Source organism: Dermochelys coriacea, chromosome 9 (genome assembly GCF_009764565.3).
Source record: "Dermochelys coriacea isolate rDerCor1 chromosome 9, rDerCor1.pri.v4, whole genome shotgun sequence".
Taxonomy (NCBI): Eukaryota; Metazoa; Chordata; order Testudines; family Dermochelyidae; genus Dermochelys; species Dermochelys coriacea.
Window position 1 is genome coordinate 53966499 of NC_050076.1, and position 25663 is coordinate 53992161.

A 25663-nucleotide genomic window follows, 5' to 3' on the forward strand; every position below is an offset into this window, starting at 1 on the left:
TGACATATATCCTAGAATACTCAAGGAGCTGACTGAGGAGATATCTGAACCATTAGTGATTATCTTTGAAAAGTCATGGAAGCTGGGAGAGATTCCAGAGCACTGGAAAAGGGCAAATGTAGTGCCAATCTATAAAAAGGGAAATAAAGACAACCTGGGGAATTACAGACCAGTCAGCTTAACTTCAGTACCTGGAAAGATAATGGAGTAAATAATTAAAGCATTCAATTTGCAAACACCTAGAAGATAATAAGGTGATAAGTAACAGTCAACATGGATTTGTCAAGAACAAATCATGTCAAACCAACCTAATAGCTTTCTTTGACAGGGTAACAAGCCTTGTGGATAGGGGAGAAGCAGTAGATATGGTAATTTTGACTTTAGTAAGGATTTGATGCTGTCTCACATGACCTCATAAACAAACTAGGGAAATACAACCTAGATAGAGCTACAATACGATGGGTACTTAAGTTGGAAAACCATTCCCAGAGAGTTATCATCAGTGGTTTACAGTCAGGCTGGAAGGGTATATTGAGTGGGATCCCATAAGGATCAGTTCTGGGTCTAGTTCTGGTCAATAACTTCATCAATGATTAGATAATGGCATAGAGAGTCAACTTATAAAGTTTGTGGATAATACCAAGCTGAGAGAGGTTGCAATCTGTATTCTCTCTAAGCTGCACGGCTGGACGGCCATCTAGGAGCGATTCAAGGGCCGTGCACTTGTTAAGCAGAGCCGCACACATCTGGCAGCATCTGTTCAGGTGCCCCTCCCCCACCCACACTGCTTTGCAACCATGTTGCTCCTGCAGCTGCTCCCGGGATCCTCCTGCTGGCTGTGCAGAAAGGGAAGGAGAGGGGGGGTGCTGATGTCAGGGTGTCCCCCTTCCCCCACTCCTGTACCCCATCTCCACAGAGCTGGGGAGAGGGGCCAGCCTGGCTCAGGACTCACAGCAGCTCTGAGGTCTGAATGAGCCTTCCCATCCTTCTGGGCAGTGAGTGAGGGCCTTAAAGAGACAGCGCACGGTCTCTCGGAGACTTCCCCTGCAGCCAGCACATGCAATCTCTCTCTCTCTCTGTCTCTTTCTCTCTCTCACATACACACACACACACACACACCTCCCAACACATACTTGTACTATTGTTGTTGTTACTTCTTGGTATTTCCTGAAGTGCACATATATTTTCTTTAATTTTATTCTTTCAAAGTGTGTTATTTTAGATTTTTGACTGGTCTATGCATTTCATAATTTTTATTTCTCTCTTACGCTTAAATTTAATTCTTTGAGTAGTGAGTTCTAAAATGCCTAACCTGTTCTGGCTCAAGTAATTATCCCTATGGTAACTTTAAAAATATATATTATATCTAGTTTTTTTGTTTCTACTGGTAGCGCACATCCACACGTTACCTTGGTGCACATAACAAAATTTATTCCGCACATGGATGGAAAAAAATAGAGGGAACATTGCAAGTGCTTTGAAGGATAGGATTAAGATTCAGAATGAACTGAATATACAGGAGAAATGGTCTGAAGTAAATAGAATAAAATTCCATAAGAACAAGTGCAAAGTATTCCACTTAGGAAGGAACAATCAGTTGCATACATACAAAATGGGAAATGACTACCTAGGAAGGAGTACTGTGGAACAGGCTTTGGGGGTCACAGTGGCTCACAAGCTAAATATGAGTCAACAGTGTAATACTGTTGTGAAAAAAGTGAACATCCTTCTGGGATGTATTAGCAGGAGTGTTGTAGGCAAGACACGAGAAATAATTCTTCTGCTCTACTCCGCGCTGATTAGGCCCCAACTGGAGTATTGTGTCCAGTTCTGGGCACCACATTTCAGGAAAGATGTGGACAAACTGGAGAAAGTCCAGAGAAGAACAACAACTCTAGAAAACATGACCTATGAGGGAAGATTGAAAAAACTGGGTTTGTTTAGTCTGGAGAAGAGAAGACTGAGGGGGGACATGATAACAGTGTTCAAATGCATAACAGGTTGTTACAAAGAGGAGGGAGGTAAATTGTTTTTGTTAACCTCTGAGGATAGGACAAGAAGCAATGTGCTTAAATTGCAGCAGGGTCAGGGTCAGGATGGACATTAGGAAAAACTTCTAAACTGTCAGGGTGGTTAAGCACTGGAACAAATTGCCCACAGACACTGTGGAATCTTCATTACTGGAGGTTTTTATGAGCAGGTTTGACAAACACCTGTCAGAAATGATCTAGATAATACTTAATCCTGCACTGGACTAGATGTCCTCTCAAGGTCCCTTGCAGTTCTACACTTCTATGATCACACCATTGCCAGATCATCAACTGGTGTAAATCAACACAGGACCTTTACTTCAGTGTCTCAAAAACAGATAAGGATTAAACCTCCATCTTATTGTCTCATCAAATCTCCATGAATTTTCAATGTCAACAGCAACCAGAGGATTGGGTTTCATGGGAGGACGGATGAGCAGATAAGGAACAAGCACTGTTGACCCAGTTGCTCTACTCCTTTGGCAGCTAGTGGGCTCTCTTGATCCCATTCTTTTTCAGTGCTTGGAGACCCATGGCTCAGCTCACTGTCTGTGATCTCAGCAATAATCTCAGATGGAGAGATCCCTGTCATGGGATGTACAGAGACAGGGCGAGCAGTCATCAGAACCATACATGCAGAGTAGGGTGACCAGACAGCAAATGTGAAAAATCGGCATGGGGGGTGGGGGGAAATTGGAGCCTATATAAGAAAAAGACCCAAAAATCAGGACTGTCCCTATAAAATCGGGACATCTGGTCACCCTTATACAGAGTGTAGCTGAGTGGGCAATGCCTGCCTTCCCCCAACACCACGACCCTTAAAGTGATCACTTGCAATTCCGAACACAATCCTCAATACACCACATAAAATCCAAGCACCATCTTCACCCCAATACAGGGGAGTTCGTATGACAGCAGTGGTCAATCAGTAGGGTCTGAAAAGTTATGAGAAAATGACCTAGGCTGTGTCAACAGCATTGGTCCCCAAACTATGGGGCGTGCCCCCCTAGAGCACCACAAAGGAACATTCAGGAAGGCGCAGCGGGGCCCAGGACAGCCCATATGGGGAGGGAGCACAACCCAGCCTAGCTCTGCCGCCAGCTCCTCTCTAGCCTCGGCTACAGCTTGACTTTACCCCCCTCTACCCCCCGGCCAGGCCCCAGCCACGCCCCCAGCTCTGGCGTCAGCCCATAACTCCCGGTTTCCAGCTGCAGTTCCTGGTTTCTGTCCCCAGACCCTGGCCATGGTGCTCTTACCAGATCTACTCCTGGCCCCAGCTCCGTTCTGCCCTCATTCCCTCTCAGCCCCCAGGCCAACTCTGTCTCTAGCCCCAACTCCTCCCTCATCCTCAGTTCTGCCCCCAACTCTGCCTTCAGCCCAACCTCCTCTGCTGAGCCAACTGTGCAATAATGGAGGGGGGCGTGGACATCCCTGCTCGGGCTTCAGTCCTTCCCCGTCAGCCCGATTTTGTCACAGTTATTTTTAGTAAAAGTCAGAGACAGGTCACGGGCTTCTGTGAATTTTTGTTAATTGCCCGTGACCTGTCCCTGACTTTTACTAAAATAAACTGTGAGAGAATCTTTACCTTACTTGTAGTGTAGATGTAGCCTTAGAGAGACAAACATAGAAACCAAATGCTCCTGTGTGATGTCTAAGAAGGCTTCCCATGAGAGACATGGTGGTTGAAGTAAATTCTTTTATTGCACCAACTTCTGTTGGGGAGAGAAATAAGTCAAGAGAGAAGCTTTCAGACTTACACAGAGCTCTTTTTCAGACTTTTCCAATAGAAGTCGGTCCAATAACAGATATTACCTCACCCACCTTGTCTCTCTAATTGCCTGGGACCAACACGGCTACAACAACATACCAGGCTTCCCATGTCAGTTCTGCTGTATTAGTGTATGCATAGGTGCTGACTTTTGCTTTTGCCGGTGGATGCTTTTGAAGAGGTGTGTGTGTTGGGGGGGACACTCTGCCAGTTTTGGGAGGAGGCTATTTTCATCATATTTATACACTTCCTTCATAATCTAGTTATTGAATGTGTCTATCATTGGTATCTTTACTATTTTAATAATGACTGAATGGTTATTAACTATGTAATTACATTATTATGAATTAGAATATATTAAAATCATTGCAATCACCTACAAGCTGTCTTCACTAATGTCCCAGTTTAAAGACATTATGTCTCACTGTAGCTTTCTGGATGAAACTATCAGCAATCTTATTTATATCTAGGGTCCCTGATATTGTTCTGATGCACATTAAGGACAGCTACATTGTTCAGTTGAGTCTGTCCCATTGATAACTAGAGATAATTTGCAACTCTTCTGAAGCTGGAGAATGAGTTCAGGATGATACAGGAACTGTAAGAAGGATTTTTATGAATTTGAAGTACTCTGGAAACTACAGTGCAAATAAATGGTCACATAAACATCACTTTATACCGGAAAGAGGAAGTTACTCACCTTGTGCAGTAACGATGGTTCTTCGAGATATGTGTCCCTATGGGTGCTCCACTTTAGGTGTCTGTGTGCCCCTGCACCTGTAATCGGAGATTTTTGGCAGCAGTGTCCCATTGAGCCCATGCATGTGCTCTCCCTCCCCAGTGGTCTGCCTCGAGGCTATTTAGCACTGCACTGGCGAACCCCCCTCATTTCCTTCTCTACCACAGAGCCCTATAGAGAACTCCGAAGTAGAGGGGAGGAGGGCAGGGTGTGGAGCACCCACAGGGACACACATCTCAAAGAACAATTGTTACTGCACAAGGTGAGTAACTTACTCTTCTTCGAGTAGTGTCCCTATGGGTGATCCACTTTAGGTGACTCCAGAGTAGTACCCACCACTGGAGGCTGGGACTTTGGAGTGGAGTCTTTTACTACAGAGAGTAGTAAAATCTCGGCCAAATCTTCAGTGATCACAATGTTCTGCAAAAGCATGGACAGAGGCCCCAACCATTGCTCTATAGATTGGGGAGATAGGGGTATCCCTATGGAATGTGATTGAGGTAGGAACTGATCTCATGCAGTGCGTATGGACGGGAGCAAGTTGCGCCCTTACTAAGTGGTTAATGCAAAAAGAGACCCATTTGGATAGCCTGTGAGGAGATATCACAGAGCTTTTGGATCTTTCTGTGGAAGAAAAGAAGAGTTTAGGGGATTTCCTGAAGTCCTTAGTCCTGTCCAAGTAGAATGCTCATGTCTTTCTAATATCTAGCATATGCACAATTATCTCCCAGTTGTCACAATGTGGTTTTGGGAAAAAACAGGGAGATGGATCTGTTGATTCATATGGAAAGTGCAGAAAAAGTAGGGAGAAACTTGGGATATGGCCTTAGAGTTATTTTTTATTTATTTATTTATTTTTAAAGACAAAGGCCATGAATGATGGATGTGCCATCAGGGCCGCTATTTCTCCTATGTGCCTAACTGAGGTGATGGCAATTAGAAATGCTGTCGTCATAGACAGGTGTAAGAGAGAACAAGTTGCCCTGGACTCGGAGGGAGGTCTAGTCCAAGCCCCTGAGAACTAGGTTAAAGTCCTAGGCTGGAGCGGGTGGTGTCACATGCGGGAAGAGAGTCCCAATGCACTTAAAGAATCTACGCATTAGTGGTTGAGCAAGCTCCAAGTGAGAAGCCATTTTCACCCTGAGATGAACCTTAAGGGAGCTAAGTGACCGTTTAAAATGTAGTGCAAAATCAGAGGGAGGAAAGATGAGGTTGGGTCTGTCCGTTTGGAATGGTACAAATTTGGAGTCATTTCCATTTTGTAGATAGGTATGTGGAGTGGTCAACTTGTGGTTGTGTTCCAACATGTGTTTCAGCTTGTCAGAGCATTCTGCTTCTAAGCCTTGAAACAAAGAAAGATCCAAGCCTGGAAGCGGAGGACCCAAGAGTTGGGGTGAAGGGTCAGCCCATTCTTTTGAGAGAGTGGGTGAGGAATGGGCTGACATCAGAGGAACAGGAGGGCATATTGCCATCTGCGTCAGGTAAGGAAGCCAGAGTTGTCATTGTCAAGAGGGGCAATCACAATAATTCTCGCTTTGTTTTGTTGAATTTTCAACAGAATCTTGGACAGGGTAGGAAACTGGGAAAAGACATACAAGTGGGCCCTGTCCATTGGGAAGATGAGGGCAACTGCCAGTGAATATTTCCCCAAGCCGGGCCTGGAGCAGTATCAAGGACCTTTCTTGTTCCGATAAGTAGCGAAGAAATCCATAGACCGAGTTCCCCAAAGGGTGGCTATATCTTGAAGCATCTCTGAATTCACTATACACTCATTATCATGAGAAAATTCCATCTGAGACTGTTGGTTATTCCGTTCTGTATCCCTTGTAGACAGACAGCTGAGATGAGCACATTGTGATGGGTGCATCAATTCCAAAGTTTGAGTGCTGTCTTGTAGAGGGAAGGAGATCTGGCAGCTCCTTGGCGGTTTACACAAAACATACAGGTCACATTAAGTCCATCATAACCTTTGTGTGTTGTTTTTGATGAAAGGCAGAGTTTGTGCACAGGCACTCCTGACAGCCCTTAGCCCCAAAAGAATGATATGGAAGGTCATTTCTGCGGAAGGCCATTTGTCTTGAACCTTGTTGTTGTGTAGGTGATCTCCCCAGCATATTAGGGAGACATGTGTCCCAGGGTGGTGAATGTGGGTAGTGAGAGGAACGCTCTCGCTTGTACTGCATCAGGTTGGTGCTGATAAAGTCCAGTCACTGTACCGGGGTTAGTATGCCACTACAATGAAGTAAACCTTAGAGAATACCCTGTGTGGAGCAGTCTGTACTTATAATGATCCTGCCCCAAAGGTAAGCAGTAGGAAATCTCCTGTACGATGGTTGTATTGAGATATGGAAGTAGGCTCCCTGTAGGTTCAGGGCTAGAAATCAATCTCTTTGCTCTAGAGCTGGTCCTAACTGCTGAGAAGTAAGGTAAGGTGACTTCTGAATGGTGTGACAGGTGTAGAGATGGCAGCTGATGCTGTAAAGTATCATTGTTAAGGCCCCCGACCAGCTCATCAAAGTGCTTATAAGAGGCAGTTTGAGAGGTCATGGACTGGGGTGCAGACCGTTCTCACTTTTGAGTCCTGGGCCTCTTACACTGTGGCTCATAACAGCACAGAGATGGTGAGTATTGAGAAGATTGTGATCTGTAGTGTGGTTGAGAGGTATATCTTCTGTTCCACAGTGTAGATTCCTAAGGAGCGTAGTGCGGTCCAAGAATCCTTCAGGATGTGGAGAGAAAATCTGTCTTCTCCGCGAAGAGTTTGGCCCTTCAAATTGGAAGTCTGTAGCTCTTTGGGCAATTTAGAGAGGTGTAGTGAACAAATAAAAAACAACCCACAACCCACCTCAGCACCACTGTCATGGAGACTGGGTGGGCAGCTGTAACAGCTACATCCAATGGTGTCTCTAGGACCAGTCTGGCTATTAACTGACCTTCTCTAAGAATGGTCTGAATCTGTTCTTTTTGTGTTTCCAGTAATGTATCAGGAAAACCCTGGGTTTCCCAAGATTAACAAAATTGTTTTGGCCATGACAGTTTGGTAATTTATTACTCTAAACAGTAATGTTGTTGATGAATACACCATCTTACGAAGCCTGATCATATGGAGTTGACTTGGCGTTATGTTGTTTGCTTCATGCATTAACCACATCCACTATGATGGAGTTGGGTTGCGGATGTTGAAAACAAAGTCTGCCTCTTTGGGTAGAGATGTAGGGTTGTTTTTGTTTACAATCTGTTGCTGGTTGGTGCGATGGAGGCTGGTTCTGCCAGATGATTTTGGTAGGAATCAGCTAGAATCAGCTCATTAATTGGGAGGACAGTTCTAGATGAGAAGGTGGTGTGCAGAATTTCCACCAACTTGTGATGTGTATCTGCCACCTCCTGTAGGGGAATCTGCAGCTCGTCTGCCACCCTCTTGGTAAGATCCAGAAAGTTCTTAAATCTTCACCTAGTGATGAGGGTGAGCCACACAGTCTCATCTGGGAGAGATGAGGAGAAGTGTGCTGAAGAGGTAGCTTCCTCTTCAGGTGAGTTCCCCCCCTTCTTTCCTGTTCTGAAAAAGCTTTCTCCTGTCCTGGCTCAGGTGCTTTCCTGCCCTGGCTCAGGTGCCAGGCTGTAGCAAACCAACTGATGGACTCTCCCTGAGAGACACCGGAGACAGTCGCGCCATGTGTGTGTATATACCCAAAGAGTTATAATATGGCCTTGGGAGGGAGAGGCAGGAAGGCAGACACGGGCGGTTGGCGTGATGGAATTGGGGATGACTCTTATAGTGTGGTGGTGGGCCACCTTGAGGGACCAGGGAATGATCTCCTCCTGGCCAGCATCAGATTCATCAGTGGGTAAGGGTGCCACTGACTGGGGTATTGGCAGTATACAGCCCAGTGCTAAGAGCGATTCTGGGTGCCAGGATGTGCTTGATACCGGGGTCCTGGTACCAAGTAATGGGGATTGTGGTTCTTCCCCAATCATCAGGTCTCCAGGGTACCAAAGCTCATGCAGTACCAGGGGTTCATTTGGTACCACAGAGGAGGGTCAGTGGTACATTGTCAGTACCGATAGGGGGACAGAGCACTCCTAGCACTCCCTAAATGAGAGTTTTGCCCAGGTCAAAAAGTTTGTTGATTCCACTTTTTTAGAGATGGTATGGTAATTGTCTCTCCCTGGGTACTGAGGCCACAGGTCTCCAGAGTATCAGAGCACCTCTGTTACCATGGGCTCATCCAGAACCCCAGAGGAGTGTCTGTAGTCGGTATCAATGGTTGAGAAGGTGCAGAACACTTCCTAGATGGGAGTTTTGTTGCATCTGGTACCAAAGGGTTTCTCTATGCCGCTCTTTTAGAGATGGTATGCTAATGGTCCCCTCTCCTTAGGGGATGGTACCATTGCCTCAGAGCATGAGGGTGGAAGCCTCTGGTGTCTTGGTGCTGAAGCAGAGCTGATAGCAGGGCTTCTCTGTGTCGCTCTTTTAGAGATGGTGCGGTAACTGTGCCCTCTCAGTGCAGTAGTTGCCTAGAGTAGAGCTCAGAGCAGCACAGGGCTTACAGAAGCCCCTTGTCAGTGCCGAGAGCAGAGCTCAGAGCAGGGAAGAGCTCACAGCAGGAAGCCCTTTCTCAGGTTTCAACTTCCAGAGCTTCATTGCCCAACCATGAGGCAGCTGAGCTCACAGCAGGAAGCCCTGGTACCGAACCAGAGCGGCAGCTGAGCTCACAGCAGGAGGTTCCTCTGCTGGTATTGTCCTATCGAGGTGGCCACTCTGGGGAGTCCCATTGCCTGGCCAGCTACTCGGGGATCGGGGCTGAGATGGCTGCACTGGGGAACACCCCTCTGGCTGGCCAGTTGCTCAGAGGAGCCTTTCCAGGGGGAGTCTGCTGGTGGCTTTTCTCTCTCTCTCTCTCTCTCTCTCTCTCCTTCTCCTCTTCACCACTCGACCCCTTTTGAAGTGAAGGCTTTGGGGATGATCCAGAGTCAGCACCCCCCGGAGTCCCCTGCAGACTGAAGTGTTTTCTCCATAGGGAGGAGTTTGAACTTCAGCTCCCAGCTCCTGGTAGGCTGCCGTTTTAGCTGTGGCAGGTAAAGCACTTCTGTGAGGCTCTCCCAGGCACAGTGAGTGTCTGGTCATTACAGGAACTGACTCCTGGCAGGAGGGGCACTGCTTCGAGCAGAGGGAGCCAAGCAAGCACCTGGGCAGGAGTTGTGATCCTCTAGCAGGGAGGAATATGCAGAAGAACGTCATCTTTACTCTTTTTTTTTTTTAACTGAAAAAGAAAATAATTATGAGTCTACTAGATGTGGGGAGGGGGAGGGGGGAAATGCCCCCAGACAGGGAAGGAAAGTTAAGTTATTTTCCTTTTTCTCTTTTCTTTTTAAACCAAAGGAATAAAATAAAATAAAATAAAATAAAATAAAATAAAACACTAGCATGAGTACTTTTAGGGAGAATAAAGGTAACAAAACAAACACTACTTATGCTAATAACAGATCAAGAAGGGACAACTGCTCCTTCTGTCAGAGGCCAAATGCTGTAGAGAAGGAAATGAGGGGGTTTGCCCATGCAGTGCTAAAGGAGGGAGGGCACATGCGCTGGCTCAACGGGACACTGATAGCAAAAATCTCTGATTAGAGGTGCAGGGGCCTACAGTGGAGCACCCATAGGGACACTACTCGAAGGAGAACCTACTGACTGCTATACTTACATACATGCCTCCAGTTTCCATCCAGGACACATCACACGATCCATTGTCTACAGCCAAGCCCTAAGATACAATCATATTTGCTCCAATCCCTCAGTCAGAGACAAACAAACACCTACAAGATCTTTATCAAGCATTCTTAAAACTACAATACCCATCTGAGGAAGTGAGGAAACAAATTGACAGAGCGAGACAGGTACCCAGAAATCACCTACTATGAGTCAACAGTGTGCCCTTGTTGCCAAGAAGACTAACAGCATTTTGGGCTGTATAAGTAGGAGCATTGCCAGCAGATCAAGGGACATGATCATTCCCCTCTATTTGGCATTGGTGAGGCCTCATCTGGAGTACTGTGTCCAGTTTTGGGCCCCACAATATAAGAAGGATGTGGAAAAACTGGAAAGAGTCCAGCGGAGGGCAACAAAAATGATTAGGGGACTGGAGCACATGACTTGTGAGGAGAGGCTGAAGGAACTGGGATTATTTAGTCTGCAGAAGAGAAGAATGAGGGGGGATTAGATAGCTGCTTTCAATTACCTGAAAGGGGGTTCCAAAGAGGATGGATCTAGACTGTTCTCAGTGGTAGCAGATGACAGAACAAGGAGTAATGGTCTCAAGTTCCAGTGGGGGAGGTTTAGGTTGGATATTAGGAAAAACTTTTTCACTAGGAGGGTGGTGAAGCACTGGAATGGGTTACCTAGGGAGGAGGTGGAATCTCCTTCCTTATAGGTTTTTAAGGCCTGGCTTGACAAAGCACTGGCTGGGATGATTTAGTTGGGGATTGGTCCTGCTTTGAGCAGGGGGTTGGACTAGATGACCTCCTGAGGTCCCTTCCAACCCTGATATTCTATGATTCTGTGATACTAGAGGACAGGCCCAACAAAGAAAAGAACAGACCCACCACTAACCATCACGTACAGCCCCCTGCTAAAACCTCTCCAGCACATCATCAATGATCTACAACCCTGGGAGGCAGGCCAGTCCTTGCTTACAGTCAGCCCCCCAACCTGAAGCAAATATTAACCAGCAACCGTACACCATACCACACCACACCACACCACAGAAACACTAACCCAGGAACCAATCCCTGTAACAAACCCCATTGCCTGTTCTGTCCCCATATCTACTCTAGTGACACCATCAGAGGACCCAGGTGCCAGTATATTTATGCCTATATCTGTAATTTTCACTCCATGCATCTGAAGAAGTGGGTATTTTTAGGCATGAAAGCTTATGCCCAAATTAATCAGTTAGTCTTTAAGGTGCCACTGGACTCCTCATTGATTTTGTGGATACAGACTAACATGGCTACCCCTCTGATACTAGACACTTCAGAGGGAATGAATAGAAGAGGGCAATTATCAAGTGATCCAACCCTGTTGCCCAGTCCCAGCATCTGGCAGTCAGAGTAAAGTTTAGGGGCATCCTGAGCATGGGGTTGTGTCCCTGACCATCTTGGCTAACAGCCATTGACAGACCTGTCCTCCATGAATTTATCTTTTTTTTTTTAATCTAGTTATACATTTGGCCTTCACAACATCCCCTGGCAACAGGTTCCATAGGTTGACTGTGCATTGTATGAAGTAGTACTTCCTTATGTTTAGTTTATACCTGCTGCCTACTAATTTCATCAAGTAATCCCTGGTTCTTGTGTTATCAAGTGGGATAAATAACTCTTCCCTAGTCACTTTCTCCACACCATTCATGATTTGATAGACATTTATCATACCGCCCTTAGTCGTCTCTTTTCTAAACTGAGCAGTCCAAGTCTTTTTAATCTCTCCTCATATGAAAGCTGTTCCATAACCCTAATTTTTTTTGTCCTTCTCTGTCTCAATTCCAATATAAATTTTTTGAGATGGGGTGACCAGAACTGCACTCAGTGTGGCGTACCATGGATTTATATAGTGGCATTATGATCTTTTCTGCCTTAATATCAATCTCTTTTATAATGAATCCTAACATTGTTAGCTTTTTTGACTGTCGCTGCACATTGAGCAGATGTTTTCAGAGAACTATCCAAAATGACTCCAAGATCTCTTTCTTGAGCAGGAAAAGCTAATTTAGACCCCATCATGTTGTATGTATATGTAAGAGGACTGTTACCCCCTTACTAACATTCAGAGTGGGTGTTTTAGTTCCTAGCTCCCAGGACTAAAAAAGGGGAAGGGTCGATGGGGAATAGGGACCCTGAGACTGACAGCCTCCAGGAACAATGGTGAGAGGCCAATGCTCCAGATCAGCCTGAATGACAGGGCTGGCAGGCTAATCAGGGAGTGAGGAAGCCAGGGAGGTCCTGTCCTCTGTGTGAGCTGGAATTGCCTGGGTCAGACAGAGTGGGGCCGAGCTAAGGAGAAAGCAGGGGTCCAAGCTAAGCTGGGGAGCAGAGCTGTGCCAGATCCAGAGGGACCAAAAAGCAGCCCAAAGAGAGCAGACCCTGTCCTGGGAGCAGAGCTGCAGCCCCAAAAAGCTAGAGGCACAGCCCAGAGAGAGCAGACTTGCCCTGGGAGCAGAGCTGCAACAACCAGAGGCAGAGGGGCCAAAGAAGCAGCCCAGGGAGCTGGAGGCAGAGCAGCAGCAGCAGTGCTGAGACAGAGTGGTGGAGTTGGGGCTGGAGCAGTCTGAAGCTGGGTGTGGCGAGCAGCTGGGGAGAGCAAGGGGGACCCTGGGCAGCGGGGACAGCACAAGGAAACACCTCAGCCAAGAGGCTCTGCATACCAGGCTTGGATCGTAACCCCGACAGGGCGGGGGCGACACTGGGAAGAAGGGACCTACCACTTAGAGCCTGAGAGCGTGTGGACACCACCAGAGCAAGTGTCCAACCCACAGCATCCCTGCAGCACAGTCAGGGCCTGAGAAGAAGGCATGGGACTTACAAGGAACATACTGTGAACTGCCCTGACATTCCAGAGACACTGTTTGTGATGTTCCCTGCCACAGAGCGGGTTGATGTGTTTTCTTTAACCTTTCCCATTTTTCCTTATTCTTTTTAAAATTCATTATTGATTAAATAACTTACATTTGCTTTAAATTGTATGTAATTGTCCATGGGTCAGAGAAGTGCCCAGTGCAGAGAGAGTACCCTGGAGTGAGGACACCCTAGCCCCTGTCCTAGGTGACCACAGCAGGGTTGGGGGTCGAGCCCCCCAGGAATCCTGGGCCCAGCCTTGTTGGGGTTACAAGGACTCTGCCAGATAGGAGAGTGGAAGGGGAGTCCTCAAGAGCAGGGAGGCCACTGGGTAAAGGAAGTGGGAGCGAGGACTCAGATCCTTTCGCTAGCCCACTTCACCGGGGTAGTACAGAAGCCAGGAAAGTTCCCCACAATAGCGGGACTATTCCCCCGCTTACATATAGTTGGGCTTATTTTTTCTAATGTGTATTATTTGAATTTAGTAACATTGAATTTCAGCCACCATTTTGTTGCCCAGTGACTCCATTTAGTGAGATCTCTTTATAACTCTTCACAGTCAGCTTTGGACTTAACGATCTGGAGTAATTTTGTATCGTCTTCAAATTTTGCCACCTCTTTATTCATACCCTTTTCCAGATAATTTTTGAATATGCTGTACAGCACATGTCCCTATACAGATCCTTCCGGGATGCCACTATTTACCTCTCTCCATTATGAAAACTCATAATTTATTCCTACCCTTTGTTTCCTGTCTTTTAACCAATTATTCATCCATGAGAGGACCTTCCCTTTTATCCCATGACAGCTTACTTTGCTGAAAAGCCTTTGGTGTCAGACCTTTCAAAAAACATAAGAACAAAAGCATGGCCATACTGGGTCAGATCAAAGGTCCATCTAGCCCAGTATTTGTCTTCTGAGAGTGGCCAATGCCAGGTGCCCCAGGGGGAATGAACAGAATAGGTAATCATCAAGTGATCCATCTCCTGTCACCCATTCCCAGCTTCTGGCAAACAGAGGCTCGGGATACCATCCCCGCCCATCCTAATAGCCATTGATGGACCCATCCTCCAAGAATTTACCTAGTTCTTTTTTGAACTCTGTTATAATCTTGGCCTTCACAACATTCTCTGGCAAGGAGTTCCACAGGTTGACTGTGCGTTGTCTGAAAAAATACTTTCTTTTCTTTGTTTTAAACATGCTGCCTATTAATTTCAGTTGGTAACCCCTAGTTCTTGTGTTATGAGACAGAGTAACTAACACCTCCTTATTTACTTTCTCCACACCAGTCATGATTTTATGGATCTCAATCATATCCCCCATAGTCGTTTCTTTTCCAAGCTGAAAAGTCTAAATCTTATTAATCTCTCCTTATATAGAAGCCTTTCCATACCCCCAATCATTTTTGTTTCCCTTTTCTGACCCTTTTCCAATTCCAATACATCTTTTTTGAAATGGGGTGACCACATCTGCATGCAGTGTTCAAGATGTGGGTGTACCATGGATTTATATAGAGGCAATATGATATTTTCTGTCTTATTATCTATTCCTTTCTTAATGGTTCCCAACATTCTGCTCGCTTTTTTGACTGCTGCTGCACTTTGCGTGGATGTTTTCAAAGAAGTATCCACAATGACTCAAAGATCTTTCTTGAGTGGTAACAGCTAATTTAGACCCCATCATTTTATATTTATAGTTGGCATTATGTTTTCCAATGTGCATTATTTTGCATTTATCAGCACTGAATTTCATCTGCCATTTTGTTGCAGAGTCACCCAGTTTTGAGAGATCCTTTTGTAGCTCTTCGCCGTCTGCCTGGGATGTAACTATCTTGAGTAGTTTTGTATCATCTGCAAATTTTGCCACCTTATTGTTTACTCCTTTTTCAAGATCATTTAGGAATATGTTGAATAGGACTGGGCCCAGTACAGACCCCAGGGGACACCACTATTTACCTCTCTCCATTCTGAAAACTGACCATTTATTCCTACCCTTTGTTTCCTATCTTTTAACTAGTTACAAATCCATGGAGGAACCTTCCCTCTTATCCCATGGCCACTTACTTTGCTTTGGTGAGGGACCTTGTGAAAGGCTTTCTGAAAATCTAAATGCACTATATCCACTGAATCCTCCTTGTCCACATGCTTGTTGACCCCTCATAGAATCATAGAATATCAGGGTTGGAAGGGACTTCAGGAGGTCATCTAGTCCAACCCACTGCTCAAAGCAGGACTAATCCCCAACTAAATCATCACAGTCAGGGCTTTGTCAAGCCTGACCTTGAAAACCTCTAAGGAAGGAGAAAAGGAGTACTTGTGGCATCTAGAGACTAACAAATTTATTTGCGCATAAGCTTTCGTGCGCTACAGCTCACTTCATCGGCTGCATACAGTTGAAAATACAGTGGGGAGATTTTATATACACAGAGAACATGAAACAATGGGTTTTACCATACAGACTGTACCAAGAGTGATCAGGAAAGATGAGCTATTACCAGCAGGAGAGCAGGGGGGAGGGGGGGTTGCAGGGGGAGAACCTTTTGTAGTGATAATCAAGGTGGGCCATTTCCAGCAGTTTCATAGATTCATCGATACTAAGGTCAGAAGGGACCATTATGATCATCTAGTCCGATCTCCTGCACAATGCAGGCCACAGAATCTCACCCACCCACTCCTGCGAAAAACCTCTCACCTATGTCTGAGCTATTGAAGTCCTCAAATAGTGGCTTAAAGACTTCAAGGAGCAGAGAATCCTCCAGCAAGTGACCCATGCTCCATGCTCCAGAGTAAGGCGAAAAACCTCCAGGGCCTCTTCCAATCTGCCCTGGAGAAAAATTCCATCCCGACCACAAATATGGCAATCAGCTAAACCCTGAGCATATTGGCAAGATTCACCAGCCAGATACCCAGGAAAGAATTTTCTGTAGTAACTCAGATCCCACCCCATCTAACATCCCATCACAGGCCATTGGGCCTATTTACCATGAATATTTAAAGATCAATTAATTGCAAAAATCATGTTATCCCATCATACCATCTGCTCCATAAATTTATCGCGTTTAATCTTAAAGCCAGATAGGTCTTTTGCCCCCACTGCTTCCCTTGGAAGGCTATTCCAAAAGTTCACTCCTTTGATCGTTAGAAACCTTCGTCTAATTTCAATCTAAACTTCCCAATGACCAGTTTATATCCATTTGTTCTTGTGTCCACATTGGTACTGAGCTTAAATAATTCCTCTCCCTCTCCGGTATTTATCCCTCTGATATATTTATAAAGAGCAATCATACTTCCCCTCAACCTTCTTTTAGTTAGGCTAAACAAGCCAAGCTCCTTCAGTCTCCTTTCATAAGACAGGTTTTCCATTCCTTGGATCATCCTAGTAGCCCTTCTCTGTACCTGTTCCAGTTTGAATTCATCCTTCTTAAACATGGGAGACCAGAACTACACACAGTATTCAAGGTGAGGTCTCACCAGTGCCTTGTATAATGGTACTAAAACCTCCTTATCTCAACTGGAAATACCTTGCCTGATGCATCCCAAGATTGCATTAGCTTTTTTCACGGCCATATCACATTGGCGGCTCATAGTCATCCTGTGGTCAACCAATATTCCAAGGTCCTTCTCCTCCTCCATTACTTCTAATTGATGTGTCCCCAGCTTACAACTAAAATTCCTGTTATTAATCCCTAAATGCATAACCTTACACTTCTCACTATTAAATTTTATCCTATTACTATTACTCCAGTTTACAAGGTCATCCAAATCTTCCTGTATGATTTCCCGGTCCTTCTCTAAATTGGCAATACCTCCCAGCTTTGGATCATCCGCAAACTTTATTAGCACACGCCCACTTTTTATTCCGAGGTGAGTAATAAAAAGATTAAATAAGATTGGTCCCAAAACTGATCCCTGAGGAACTCCATGGTAACCTCCCTCCAGCCTGACAGTTCACCTTTCAGTAGTCTCCCAGTTAACCAATTCCTTATCCACCTTTCAATTTTCATATTGATCCCCATCTTTTCCAATTTAATTAATAATTCCCTGTGTGGCACGGTATCAAACGCCTTACTGAAATCTAGGTAAATTAGATCCACTGCGTTTCCTTTGTCTAAAAAATCTGTTACTTTCTCAAAGAAGGAGATCAGGTTGGTTTGGCACGATCTGCCTTTTGTAAAACCATGTTGTATTTTGTCCCATTTACTACTGACCTCAATGTCCTTAACTACTTTCTCCTTCAAAATTTTTTCCAAGACCTTGCATACTACAGATGTCAAACTAACAGGCCTGTAGTTACCCAGATCACTTTTTTTTCCCTTTCTTAAAAATAGGAACTATGTTAGCAATTCTCCAATCATACAGTAAAACCCCTGAGTTTACAGATTCATTAAAAATTCTTGCTAATGGGCTTGCAATTTCAATATTCTTGGATGAAGATTATCTGGGCCCCCCGATTTAGTACCATTAAGCTGTTTCAGTTTCGCTTCTACCTCAGATATGGTAATATCTACCTCCATATCCTCATTCCCATTTGTCATGCTACCATTATCCCTAAGATCCTCTTTAGCCTTATTAAAGACTGAGGCAAAGTATTTATTTAGATATTGAGCCATTCCTAGATTATCCTTGACCTCCACTCCATCCTCAGTGTTTAGCGGTCCCACTTCTTCTTTCTTTGTTTTCTTCTTATTGATATGGCTATAGAACCTTTTACTATTGGTTTTAATTCCCTTTGCAAGGTCCAACTCTACTTGACTTTTAGCCTGTCTCACTTTATCCCTACATGTTCTGACCTCAATAAGGTAGCTTTTCTTGCTGATCCCTCCCATCTTTCACTCCCTATGCTTTCTGTTTTTTCTTAATCACCTCTCTGAGATGCTTGCTCATCCTGCTTGGTCTACAACTCCTGCCTATGAATGTTTTCCCCTTTCTTGGGATGCGGGCTTCCGATAGCTTCTGCAGCTTTGATTTAAAGTAATCCCAGGTCTCCTCTGCCTTTAGATCCATAAATTCTTCAATCCAATCCACTTCCCTAACTAATTTCCTTAATTTTTGAAAGTCAGCCCTTTTGAAATCAAAAATCCTAGTTGCAGATTTATTTTTGTTAATCCTTCCGTTCAGTTTGAACTGAATTAGCTCATGATCACTTGAGCCAAGATTGTCCCCTAAAACCATTTCTTCTATGGGGGCCTCACTACTCACTAAAATCAAATCTAAAATGGCATACCCTCTAGTCGGTTCAGCAACTACTTGATGAAGGAATCCATTAGCTATCGCATCTAGGAAAATCTGAGCCCTATTATTATTACTAGCACTCGTCCTCCAGTCTATATCTGGGAAGTTAAAGTCTCCCATGATCACGCAGTTTCCATTAGTATTTACTTTTATTAAAAACATTAAAAAGGGCTCTATGCATATCCAAATTAGATTCCAGCGGTTTATAGCACACCCCAAGCACTATCCCAGGAGAGGCTCTAATAGTTTTCTTCCCCAAAGTAATTTTACCCGGACGGACTCTGTCTTATCCATTTCATCGCTTCTTATTTCTTTACATTCTACCTCATCATTGATATACAATGCTACTCCACCACCTTTACCTTTATTTCTGTCTTTCTTAAACAGCACATACCCTTCAATACCCATAGTCCAGTCATGACTACTATGCCACCATGTTTCTGTTATCCCTATAATATCTGGTTTCAGTTCCTGCACCAGTAGCTTTAGTTCCTCCATTTTGTTACCTAGGCTCCTCGCATTGGTGTACAAACATCTTAATTTTTGCTGTTTGGCCTCGCTCACATTCTGTACCCTATTAGGCACGGTCATTCTACAGCCAGTATAACCTATTAGACTGGTATCCACACTGCCCTTCCTCCTTATATACATTCTCCTACCCACGGCTGTATCCTTTCTTACTTTGTTTTCTTCCCTCTCAATGCTAAAATCCGGCATGGAGATTACCTGGACATCTCCCAACCATCTCCCCCTAATTCCTAGTTTAAAGCTCTCTTTATCAGTTGTGCGAGCCTCCATCCTAGAAGTCCATTTCCTTCCATACTCAAATGAAGTCCATCCTGAGAGAACTGTCCTCTCTCCATGAATGCCTCCCAGTGGCCATACATCCCAAAGCCCTCCTTATAGCACCACTGCCTAAGCCATCTGTTGATAGTCATAATCTTGTCACACCTTTGTTGCCCTTCTCTAGGAAGAGGCAAAATCCCACTAAAGATCACATGAGCCTCAATTTCCTTAAACATCTTCCCCAGCCTAGCATAGTCTCCCTTAATACTTTCCAGAGAGAATCTAGCCTTATCATTTGTTCCCACATGAAGGATAATTAGGGGATTCTTTCCTGCTCCCTTTAGGATCCTTTTCAACCTCAGGCCTACATCATGTGTCTTAGCACCCGGAAGACAGCACACCCTTCTATTCTCTGGATCCGCTCTGGTTACAGGCCTGTCTATTCTTCTCAGTAAAGAGTCCCCGATCACATAGACCTGCCTTTTCCTGGTGACAGTGCTATTCTCCAGTCTCTCCCCTGTTCCCTCTGGCTGCAAGTTCTTTCCATTCGTATTCTCCTTGTAATCCTTTTCAACCCATCCTGTATCCTCCTGGGGCTCATATTTGTAGTCTCCCTTGACTCTTCCCCTTTTCCTATAGGACTAGCCGATCTTCTCTTCTTCCTTGTCCTTCCACCTTCAGTGACTACCTGCCGAGCCCCTTCTTCATTTTCCAACCCTGCAAACCTGTTCTTGAGCTCTATTTCTCCTTCACTAGTCCGTCTTTTCCTCTGCCTGGTTCTTTTAGTCACATGCTTCCAGTGACCACTTTCCTCACCCAGTCTCCCCTCAGAATCCTCATTCCTGCTTCCACCTGCAAGTCTGAGCTTTTCTCTTCAGACACCTCATGTCTTTGCTCCATAATTTGCTCAAACCCCTTCCTAAACTCAACCAGACTTTCCACCTGCATCTCCAAACCTCGGATCTTTTCCTCCATCAGCTCTATCAGACGGCATTTCATGCAGACAAAACTCTTACCAGGTCCCCCCTCCAAGATCATGTACATACCGCAGCTTCCACATCCAATCATCTTCATTGTGTATTCCACTACATGACTCACTCCCACTGCTGCCTCCGTATCTGTCATAGCCTTCCCACCTAAATCCTGTTAATCTTCTCCTCCAACAGAACTCCCACTGAAACTCCCCTGTTTATAGCTCTGTTTGCTAGCTCCTGCGCCGCTACAGCTGTCTGTGCCGCTGCCTGACTGGCTGGCTACCTTTATAGGACCCCTAGTCAGTTGACAAGAACATGCTGGAAATGGCTCACCTTGATTATCACTACAAAAGTCCCCCCCATCCCACTCTCCTGCTGGTAATAGCTCATCTTTCCTGATCACTCTTGTTACAGTCTGTATGGTAACACTCATTGTTTCATGTTCTCTGTGTACATAAAATCTCCCCACTGTATTTTCCAATGTATGCAGCCAATGAAGTAAGCTGTAGCTCATGAAAGCTTATGCTCAAATAAATTTGGTAGTCTCTAAGGTGCCACAAGTACTCCTTTTCTTTTTGCGGATACAGACTAACACAGCTGCTACTCTGAAATCTAAAGAAGGAGATTCCACCACCTCCCTAGGTAACACATTCCAGTGCTTCACCATCCTCCTAGTGAAAAAGTTTTCCCTAACATCCAACCTAGACCTCCCCCACTGCAACTTGAGACCACTACTCCTTATTCTGTCATCTGGTACCACTGAGAACAGTCTAGATCCATCCTCTTTGGAACCCCCTTTCAAAAAGCAGCTATCAAATCCCCCTTCATTTTTCTCTTCTGCAGACTAAATAGTCCCAGTTCCCTCAGCCTCGCCTCATAAATCATGTTCTCCAGTCCCCTAATCATTTTTGTTGCCCTCTGCTGGATTCTTTCCAATTTTTCCACATCCTTCTTGTATTGTGGGGCCCAAAACTGGACACAGTTCTCCAGATGAGGCCTCACAAATGTTGAATAGAGGGGAATGATCATGTTCCTTGATCTGCTGGCAATGCTTCCACTTATACAGCCCAAAATGCCATTAGCCTTCTTGGCAACAAGGGCACACTGTTGATTCATATCCAGCTTCTCATCCACACTAACCCTTAGATCCTTTTCTGCAGAACTGCTGCCTAGTCATTCGGTCCCTAATCTGTAGCAGTGCATGGGATTCTTCCATCCTAAGTGCAGGACTCTGCACTTGTCCTTGTAGAACCTCATCAGATTTCTTTTGGCTCAATCCTCTAATTTGTCTAGGTCCCTCTGTATCCTATTCCTACCCTCAAACATATCTACCACTCCTCCCAGTTTAGTGTCATCTGTAAACTTGCTGAGGGTGCAATAGATGCCATCCTCCAGATCATTAATGAAGATATTGAACAAAACCGGCCCCAGATAATTCTAGTAGATTGGTGAAGCATGATTTTCCTTTACAAAAAACATGTTGATTATTTCCCAACAAATTATGTTCATCTATGTGTCTGACAATTTTGTTCTTTACTATAGTTGCAATCAGTTTGCCCAGTACTGAAGTCAGGCTTACAGGTCTGTAATTAGCGTGGTCACCTCTGGAGCCCTTTTTTAAAAATTGGCATCACATTAGCTGTCCTCCAGACATCTGGTACAGAAGCTAATTTAAATTATAGGTTAAAAACCACAGTTAATAGTTTTCAGAGTAGCAGCCGTGTTAGTCTGTATTCGCAAAAAGAAAAGGAGTACCCGTGGCACCTTAGAGACTAACAAATTTATTAGAGCATAAGCTTTCGTGAGCTACAGCTCACTTCATCGGAAATGCATCCGATGAAGTGAGCTGTAGCTCACGAAAGCTTATGCTCTAATAAATTTGTTAGTCTCTAAGGTGCCACGGGTACTCCTTTTCTTTTTAGTTAATAGTTTTGCGATTTCACATGCGAGTTCCTTCAGAACTCTTGGGCGAATACCATCTGGTCCTAGTGACTTATTACTGTTTAGTTTATCAATTTGTTCCAAAACCTCCTCTAATGATACCTCAGTCTGGGACAGTATCGCAGATTTGTCACCTAAAAAGAATGGCTCAGGTTTGGGAATCTCTCTCACATCATCAACTGTGAAGACCAATGCAAAGAATTCATTTAGTTTCTCTGCAATGGCCTTATCGTCCTTTATTGCTCCTGTAGCATTTCAATCTTCCAGTGTCCCCACTGGTTGTTTAGCAGGCTTCCTGCTTCTGATGTACTTAAAAATTTTTTTGCTATTACTTTTTGAGTCTTTGGCTAGCTGTCTTCAAATTCTTTTTTGGCCTTCCTAATTATATTTTTACACTTTGTTTGCCAGAGTTATGCTCCTTTCTATTTTCCTCACTAGGATTTAACTTCCACTTTTTTTGGTTCTCTTATTATGTTTTTAAATTTGGGATATACATTTAAGTTGAGCCTCTATTATGGTGTCTTTAAAAAGTTTCCGTGCTGTTTTCAGGGATTTTCCTTTTGGTGCTGTACCTTTTAATTTCTGTTTAACTAACCACTTCATTTTTGTGTAGTTCCCCTTTCTGAAATTAAATGCTAAGGTGTTGGGCCATTGTGGTGTTTTCCCCGCCACAGGGATATTAAATTTAATTATACTATGGTCACTATTACGAAGTGGTCCAGCTATTTTCACCTCTTGAACCTGATCCTGTGCTCCACTTAGAACCATATCAAGAATTGCCTCTCCTCTTGTGGGTTTCAGGACTAGCTGCTTCAAGAAGCAGTCATTTAAGGTGTCAAGAAACTTCATCTCTGCATCCCATTCTGAGATATGGGGATAGTTGAAATCCCCCATTATTATTGAGTTTTTGATTTTAATAGCCTCTCTAATCTCCCTTATCATTTCAGTCACTATCACCATACTGGTCAGGTGTTCGGTAATATAGCCCTACTGCTATATTCTTATTATTAGAACATGGAACTGCTATCCATCAAAATTCTATGGTACAGTTTGGTTCTTTTAAGATTTTTACTTCATTTAATTCTACGATTTCTTTTACATATAGTGCCACTCACCAACACGACCTGTTCTGTCCTTCCAATATACTGTATTTTGTACCCTGGTATTACTTTGTCCCATTGAATATCCTCATACCATCAAGTTTCTGTGATGGCTATTATATCAATATCGTCCTTTAATATGAGGCACTCTAGTTCACCCATCTTATTATTTAGACTTCTAGCATTGGTACATAAGGACTTTAAAAACTCATCACTTTTTGTTGGTCTCCCATTACATGGTGTAATTGAATGAGACTTTTTTTTCATTTGACTTTTTCTCATCAGATTCTATCTGTATTTTATCATCTTCCATTTTCTCTCCCTTACTAGGACGTAGAGGATCTCCATTAATAGATCCTTCCCCCCAGGGATGTCTCTGTCAGAACCACGTGCTCCTCTGCACCTGTTGGCTTTCCCCCAGCCCTTAGTTTCAAAACTGTTCTATGACCTTTTTAATTTTAAGTGCCAGAAATCTGGTTCCATTTTGGTTTAAGTGGAGCCCATCCTTCCTGTATACGCTCCCCCTTTCCCAAAAGTTTCCCCAGTTCCTAATAAATATAAACTCCTACTCCCTACACCATCGTCTCATCCACGCATTGAGACCCTGCAGTTCTGCCTGTCTAACTGGTCCTGCACAGAATGCTACCATGGAGGTCCTGGACTTCAATCTCTTACCTAGCAGCCTAAATCTGGCCTCCAGGACCTTTCTCCTATCCTTCCCTATGTCATTGGTACCTGCATGTACCACAGCCACCGACTCCTCCCCAGCACGGCACATAAGTCTATCTAGATATCTTGAGAGATCCGCAACCTTCACACCAGGCAGGCAAGTCACCATGCGGTTCTCGCAGTCATCACAAACCCAGCTATCTATGTTTCTAATGATAGAATAGCCCATTACTAATATCGGTTTCTTCCTAATAACTGGAGTTCCCTCCCCTGGAGAGGTATTCTCAGTGCTAGAGGATATCACAACATCATCTGGAAGGAGGGTCCCTACTATGGGATCATTTCCCTCTGCTCCAGTTGGATGTTCTCTGAGACTTTCATCCTCCTCAAGAGCACAGAGGCTGTCAGACTGGGGGTGGGACCATTCTACTGTGTCCTGGAAAGTCTCATCTATGTACTTCTCTCTCTCCCATAGCTCCTCCAGTTCAGCCACCCTGGTCTCCAAAGCCCATACATGGTCTCTGAGGGCCAGGAGCTCCTTGCACCTAATGCACACAAATGCCACCTGCCCATAGGGCAGGTAATCATACATGCTGCATTGGGTGCAATAAACTGGGTAGCTCCCACTCTGTTGCTGGACTTCTCCCTGCATTCTGTTTTTACTCCTGAAGCTTGTTCCTTTGTTGTTATTTTGTTTTTATCAGGGGGTGATTTTTGGCTTAAGTTTAAAGAAGTTTAAGGAACATTAAGTGTGTGCAGCCCCCCCCCCCCCCCGCCACACACGCACTCCTCTGCAAAACCTTGCAAAACTCCCGTTAGCTGCTCCTGTTCGCTAGCTCCTCCGGTCACTTAGGAGCAGGCTTTTTAAAGCCCTGGTCTTCCTGGGTAGCCCTGCCCCCTGGTTAAGGCTTTCTGAAAGTCCAAGTGCACTGTAACCACTGGAGCACCCTTCCCCACATGCTTGTTGACTCCCTCAAAGAATCCTAATAGATTGGTGAGGCATGATTTCCTTTTATAAAAGCCATGTTAAGTCTTCCCCAACATAATTGTGTTCATCTAAGTCTCTGATAATTCTGTTCTTTACTATAGTTTTAACCTATTAGCCTGGTACTGAAGTTAGGCTTGCCAGGATCGCCCCTGGAGCAATTTTTTTAAAAGTAGGCATTACTTTAGCTGTCCTTCAGTCACCTGGTACAGAGGTTGATTTAAGCAATAGGCTACTTACCACAGTTAGTAGTTCTGCAATGTCATATCTGAGTTCCTTCAGAACTCTTGGGAAAATACCATATGGTCCGGCTGACTTATTACTGTATAATTTATCAATGTGTTCCAAAGCTTCCTTAAGGGTATGTCTACACCACCCATGTTACAGAGTGGCCGCAGCAGCGCTGTTATGTGGGCAGTGTAGTCACACTTTATTGCTGGGGGAGAGCTCTCCCGGCGATAAAAAAAACACCCTGAACGAGCAGTGATAGCTTTATCACCGGAAGCACAGCTCCCAGCGATAAAGCGCTATCTATGCTGGCGCTTTTCAGAGCTAAAACTTTTGTTGCTCAGGGGGTGTTTTTTCACACCCCTGAACAACAAAAGTTTTAGCACTGAAAGTGGCAGTGTAGACACAGCCTTAATGATACTGCAATCTAGGACAGATCATCAGATTTGTCAATGAAAAAGAATGGCTCAGGTATGCAAATATCCCTAACATCATATGCAGTGAATAGTGATGCAAAGAATTCATTTAGCTTCTCTGCAATGGCCTTGTCTTCCTTGAGTGCTCCTTTAGCACTTCAATCATCCAGTCAACTCACTGATTGTTTGGCT

At 44.5% G+C, this 25663-nt stretch overlaps 1 protein-coding gene and 1 long non-coding RNA gene across 6 annotated transcripts in view; one reads left to right on the forward strand and one right to left on the reverse strand.

The window, feature by feature from the left end:
• The window catches only part of EPHB1 (EPH receptor B1), a 386433-nt gene that overhangs the window by 157648 nt on the left and 203122 nt on the right, over positions 1-25663 (reverse strand). The gene's annotated exons all lie outside the window — the stretch shown is intronic.
• LOC122455872 lies at positions 513-8996 on the forward strand. The gene is made up of 3 exons (XR_006274375.1): positions 513-663; positions 1652-1660; positions 8986-8996. It is a non-coding gene; the product is annotated as an uncharacterized LOC122455872 (long non-coding RNA).